At 32.9% G+C, this 7,119-nt stretch overlaps 1 pseudogene; it reads right to left on the bottom strand.

Annotated features, from left to right (window-relative positions):
- Nucleotides 1–3,727: 3,727 nt before the first annotated feature.
- Nucleotides 3,728–6,576, bottom strand: LOC120123021 (annotated as a pseudogene).
- Nucleotides 6,577–7,119: the final 543 nt, after the last annotated feature.

The following is a 7,119-nucleotide window of genomic DNA, read 5'->3' as shown; positions in this document are numbered from 1 at the left end:
TACAAGGTAGAAAAATCTTACCTTTTCATCGTTCTATGCTTGCATGCTTCCCTTTTTATGCTTTCGTTTTTTTAAAAAAAGTATTTGGCCGATGAATGGGGAGGGCTTTGAGATCTATTTTTAGATCTAGCCCTCCCGAGGCACTTTTTGAAAAAACCAAGCCTGTATTTTGAAAGAGGAGAGGGTTACCTTTCGAAAAAAGAAAAAAAATAAATTTTGCCGCGTTACAAGGCAGCGGGGTGGCCGGTTTCTGGGTTCACCAAGAACCCACGGTCGTGTTCTTCGGTTTGAAGAACACTTGAGAGCATTTAAAGAAGGGGTTTTTTAGTGTTACAAATGAGAAAATGAAATTTTTTAGTTTGATTTTGGGTTATATACTAACCCGTTAGACCGATTTTGATCCCCAAGGTTTTTAATGTTCAATCTGATCCCAATTCGATTTTGATTTTGGGTTAATCCCCTTTCTGGTCCTTCTCTGTTTTTAATGTTCAATTTGAACCCCAAATTCAATTTTGATCCCAATTTACTTTTAAATTCGACCTTCTGTTTTGGTTTTCTTCCAATTTGGTCCCTTATACATATTTTTTTCTTTTTGCAATTAATCTTTTTCTTTTCTTTATTTATTTTTAACATAATATATTTTTTCATATATAAATTATTCTTATTATTATTTCTTTCTTTCTTATTTCTGTTTTTATTATTATTATTTTCATATATATGTATATTTACTATCATTTTTTTCTATTTTCTATTTTATTTTATTTTTATTTTTGGTTGTATTTATTTATTTATTGTATGTGTATTATTATTATTTTCTTTGTTTTATTTATTATTTTTCCTTTATCTTTACTTTTATTTCTTTTATTCTCATTATCGTTATTTTACTTATTTTATTTACTTTTTTATCTTTACTTTATCTTTTTATTTCTTTATTTCATTCGTTTTTTTATTTTATTTTCTCTATTTTATTTATTTTCATTATTTTTTTATGTAACCCGTTTCTCGACTTTTTAAGGATACATTTTTAAATCTATTAGAGGTAAGTAATTCATATCGTTATTTTATCTTTTAATTCAAACTTTCAATTTTATTAATTAAAGACAACTATAAATTATGTAGTATGAAAATGGCAGTTTAAGGGTACTAATCCTTCCTTGACTGTAACCGACTCCCAAATCCGACACATATTTGATAAGATGCAGATCAGGTAAGAAATAAGGTATTCGATCAACCCATTGTTTTAAAATAAATGATCGGTAGTTACTCTAATCCAATTCATTCACGTCGAAGTCTAATTTCGATCCCACCCGAAAGACGGTTCCGACAGTTTTGTATAATTATTTTATTTTTTTTTATTCGATTTGATTTAGAACAAATAATTTTCATATGAAAAAACCGAAACCAAATTAAAGTATATAATTATATTTTTAAATTGAACTAAAACCAAACCGCAAAATAAAAAAATCGAACTGAAATGCACAACTAAATTCTGATAAATTTTTTTTTTGGATATCTCGATATCTTTGCTCATCCCTAATAGCAAGTCGCTTATTAGATTTTGAGAGGGCAGAGAACACGTGAGTTTTCAAGTTACTGTTTTGTGGTTTATTACTTCGCGTGCCTTTCGACTTAAATCTTTTGTCGCCCAAATTTTTATTTCTTTACTCTTTAGCTCAAGAAATGCCAATGGTCCCCCATTTTTTATTCTCCTTTCCGAGAATTTATTGTTATTATAATTAATTAATTATATTTAATTTATTGATTAATTAATTTAAATTAAATTCTACAAAGGTTTATTATAGAACAACTTTTTTAATTCAATTTACTCTATTTATAAATGTAAAAATTTGATTCTTGACCATTCGAATAAATTATCAAAGCATGATAAGCCAATTTTCGTGATCACACATGCTTAACATTTTGACTATTAACATAATTTTTATTGTGTATTAACGATAATTTTAATTCTCATTTTAAAAAGTATTCTAACTTGCACGAATAAATTATATTTTTCTTGAGAATAACTCTAAACATACATATAACATGATTTATACTAGAATAAATTTATATTAAAAATTTACACATAATATTTACATATGATAGGACTCAAATTTATATACTTAATATATATGATATAACTGAAACATAATATAATAAAAACAAAAATCATTCTCTTCAAAAGGATCAGCCTTAGCCGAGCAAACATTAATCAATACCTTGAAGTAGCTTTCAATCGTTTCCAAATGATGTTAAAAAATTGCAGCCACTTCATGGCCACTAATTCTGAGATATGTTTTTAATAATTAAATTGACTTTGGTGAATTGGAAAAAAAAAAGAAGAGTTTGACATTTAGCAAAATTTCACTCTTGCATTGTCGAAAATAGTGGTTGAGATCATCCTAATGATGAAGTTTTATAATAGACCACAGCACGCCATGATAGCATTTTATATTAGTTTTTTTCTCTAAATTTTATTAATTCAAAATTTTATTTCTGCACATAAAACGAAAACACATCTACGTGATAACCCATTTTAGAAAAAATTTCTCTAAAGAAACGTTTTTGCTTATATGATATGTCATAAGTAAAATATATATTATATTCATACTTGAAGTGATCTGTCACATAAATAAAGACATTTTTTTAAAAAAATAATTTTTTAAAAGACTATTATATAGAAATGTATTCTTCCTATGTAATAAAAAATGAATGTTATTTTAGAAATGAAATATTTTTTAGTATTATTCTGATAAAAAAATATAAGGAATTATTTTAAAAATTTAGCTGCGTTATCCATTCCTGTTTAGCCAATTATGAGCGTCTTTCGCAGCTAATGCTCCTGTGTGTATAGGCATATGCGCTATCATAATTAGTTTTGCCCACAAGTAATGGCTTTCTTGCAACTTCAAACTTTAGTTAAAGTTCAAATTCATATGTCAATGCGTGCATGAATGGACCCAAAATTTTATGTTAGATGAACTTTTAAAATTTTAAAAGAAGATGAATTTATAAAATTTTAAGAGTTAAAAATATATTATGAATAAAGATAAAAAAATATATTTAAAATATATAATAATTTAAAATTTTCAAAAGAATGTTGCATGCAAAGCGAAAAAATATAATTTTTGGGCTCGGCTAAAGATGAAATTGAAAGAACTATAATGTACCATTTTAATATATTACATTATCTGTCTATGGTGGTTAGCTGACCTTTTCTTTAAAATAAATTTTAATGATAATATAGAAATAAACCCACTCGTTAAGCATTTGATTCATCATCTAAGGTTTTGGATTAGAACAATCAATTTAATTTTCGGATATGCCAAAGACTTCTATCCAAGAAAGTTCTGGATGAAAATGGCATCAAATAATTCTCTTTCAAAACGAAAAAAAATGTAGAAATAAAACTATTCCATTATCAAAGCTAATAAAAAATCGATCATAGTGAACTTATTGAGTGATCTTTGAGGTCTTGGATTTGAGTAACTGTATATGTATAATATATGTGCATTGTCAATGATTAAGAAAAATTATAGACATACTATCTTATAATCATCTTATACTATTAAAAAAATTGATCATAGTAATTTATTCCTACCTGTCCTGTGTACTAGGGATGGACGACTCTGTTCAAGGATCCAACGGGTTGTTCTAATGCTTCAGGAATGCTATTTGTAAAACTGTTTGAAATGTACAAAATTATTTCGATAGATAGTCTTACAAAACTAGTTGGCCTGCAATTTGAGGTATGTAATGCGAGCTGCTTCAGATTTCTGTCGAACATCCTCAAACATTTTCACAGAGGCCTCGGAAAATCTCGTTAGCCTATCGAGTAGACGAGTCATACTTGTTTGAATGCAGCGTAAGTTTGAAGATGCATCATCATTTGTATTACCATCAGTTAACACGTTAACACCGTCTCTGATCTTGGGATCCCCTTTGTTTGTGTCGACGGATTTCTCTTTCTTTTGCGGTTGTTCGATCGACAGGTCCGTTTGATGGCAAATATCAGATAAGAAGGTTTTGATGGCAACTCTAAGTTCCTCGGCTGGCAAAGCTTTTACTGCTGCTGACCACTCATGACAAAGTACATATATCGGTGGTCCAAATCCCGGGTCTAGGCGAGGAGAGAATGGATACCTATTCTTCGAATGTTCCCGCGGTTCTATGATACAGTTTTGCATCCAACCGTTTAGAGCTTCCAAATAAGATACATGGCTATTGATCCAATCCGTAAAGCTTACACCAAAGCATTCGATCCCTTGCCGAAGCTGAGCCATAATCTGCCTGTGTGTATGTCCCTTCAGAGCACCGGTTGAGTTCCTCGTGTGGTATGCCAGTGAGATGGTGATATACTGTGAATGATGGCATTCAAGCATGACATTCCACATCCTTAGCAATCTGCATAGACGAGATTTACGAGATATCAATGTCAATGATTCGAGAACGCTCAAGATTAAAAGTTTTTCTTTAATTCACCCCTGAATTAATTCCACAAGTTGTGGCTGCAACTCTTCATCTCTCATTTTCTCAATCCGCTTCGATACAGTATTAACAGAATGAAGTGCAACTCTAATCACGGAATGTAGTCCCTTTACAACTGCCCGAGTTTTATCTATTACTTGAGTGTTGAGATCCTTAGCAAACTGGAGTCTGAGCCGATCACACTTCCGGTCATACTCCTTCCAGATAGATTCACTAGCCTAAAGAGTGCAAACAAGGCAACAATGATATCTTACACCGATGAAAACGACAATGAGATTAGAAGTTATACCAGAAAATCAACATTGGTCTCACAAGTTCAAGTTTCCAATATGTATATATATAGGAAAGAAGACATTCACATGTTGAAAATATGTTCAAGGGTTTCATCTGATACATTAACTTCATCATAGAGTTTTTTCCCCATGCATACAATCTGTCCAAGGTGGATGAATGGCTACCAGCAACCATGCAGAACTCTTCAATGAAGTCACTTCCACTGTCATCAGCATCGTCTTTAGACGCTTGGTTAGTGGATTTCTCGATGAAGAAGACCTCCAAGATGCCGACCGCTTCCAATGTACGACTTTAGTTACACGTGGCACCGACTCTACAACATCATGACATGAGAAGAAGAGTGAAATGTTCATTAGAGGTTATCAAAAAATGTTAAACAAGTAAAACCTACAAGTTGAAGAGACTATCTTTCAATTAGCTGTATGCAAGACAGGTTATGACCATACTAACATAAAAAGAGAACAAAACAGTTGAACTTTGTCTCTTGGTACTAAAGCAACATTCAATCCACCATCGATGCAAAATCCCAAGATTTTTCTCTGGTGAAATAAACTTATCGTTCCACCCTGCAACACCATATACCATACCATGGGAAACAAGAGCCGTGTTTCTTCGGCAGCAAACAAGTCGAAAAGCTGCCATAAAAGTTGAGGATCCCCCTACAAGTAGTTTATCCATAAGATACTCGCAGCCAAAATTAAAAGTTGAAGGAGAAATAAATTGCCTCTCATGGATACAATGCTTACCTTTGCCTTCAAAATATCCAACCCTGATTTTGTTTGACTCAAGCATCTTGGAGACTTCTTTGCCTGCTTCCGAGGCTCGAAAGAAGCGATGTTCGATTACTTTTATGCTTGAAAGAAAATCCTTGGCCCTATGGGTAATAAACTCAGAAGGGTCCGCTTTCTCTGCAGATAAATCATCATCTTCAGCACCCTTTTCTCTCTTTGAACTTGATTGTTCAAGAACACATTTTCCTATCAAAGTTTCACCTGGTTCATTGACATTATTCCCCGCACATAGCTGCCTCACTTTCTTGCCATTTCTCTGCCTTATATCTGCATTTCCACCCCTTGATCCAATAAAAAACATATCATTATCCATGGAATACGAGTATACTTGCGAGTTCTTGCCGTTGTTGAAGTATCGGATATTTTGACAGCATTTCTCCCTGAATCGGGCCAAAAAGTCCGTTTATTCAGTTCATTATTTTCATCCAAACCACCATGATCAATCCCTGTGTTCCTAAACTCTCTCGAATCCTCAAAATCCACATCCATTCCATTATTCCTCTCAAATCTGAAGCTCTCACAATCATCAATGGGATCAAAAAAATCCCACGAAGAACCTGACTCAAACGGAGGAGGTGGGGGGTGGGGGCGGGGGCATTGCCATTGCCAATTACTCATCCTCCACAAAACTAGGATTAATCATAAAAGTCACACCAGCACTCTTTCCTGCTTTCATATAACTCAAATTCGCCATTTCTGGTGAAATGGGGCTCTCATTATTCAATGGCGAGTCAGCTCCTAAATGAGAAGGAGATGGTGAAGGGTAGGAGGAAGGGGAAGGTGTTTTATCAAGCTCGGTAGCTAAGGTTGATCGAGAGGACTCTATCAAAATATCAGCTTCAGCCAATCTTCTTAAAGCTAGGCCGATGTTTCTAAAAGATTGAATGTAAGAAACATGTGCAGCCGCTAGAGCGTACCTCGAATCAATAGCTTGCTTTATGAATCTCCTTTCTTTACATAGACGCAAGGCTTCATTTTTATCAGCTTTTGAGCTTCCACAACCCATTTGTTGCCCCAACTAAAATGACCCGGATCATAAAATCAAACTCATTTAACTGTGATAAGTAATTAAATTTATTTTTTGGAGTAGAAACTCTATAGAACAGTGAAAACAGCGGAGAACAGACTAGATTTTCTTTCTCGGGCAAAATGCAGAAGAATTACAACACAAAACGAGGAACACAGTTCCAGAAATATTTTTTCAATGACGATTGAGACAAGACAGCGAAAACGAGAAACGAAAGAGATATAGTTTTTGGAATTAAACAGTGGGAAAATAGCAAAGAGAAAGCAGAGGAGTAGTTTTTCATAAAGACAGAGAGAGACGAGAGAAGAAAACAGAGGCAAATGCAAACAGAAAAGAACAAGAACAGGGGAAAATCAGGGAGAAAAGAGAAATGTGATACAGTACATTACCGATAAGAGGAGACTTCCACGATTTTTGTCATACATTCCACTGCATGAGTAAAGTTAAAATACTATGAAATCAAAGAAATTAATAATAAAGAATAACAGAGGTCTGAAATTCCTCGAGTTCTATGATTTAGTA

The sequence above is a fragment of the Hibiscus syriacus genome, unplaced genomic scaffold, assembly GCF_006381635.1.
Source record: "Hibiscus syriacus cultivar Baekdansim isolate YM2019G1 unplaced genomic scaffold, ASM638163v2 tig00110388_pilon, whole genome shotgun sequence".
Classification (NCBI taxonomy): domain Eukaryota; kingdom Viridiplantae; phylum Streptophyta; class Magnoliopsida; order Malvales; family Malvaceae; genus Hibiscus; species Hibiscus syriacus.
Note: the sequence above shows the minus strand (reverse complement) of the source record. Positions and strands in the feature narration are given on the sequence as shown.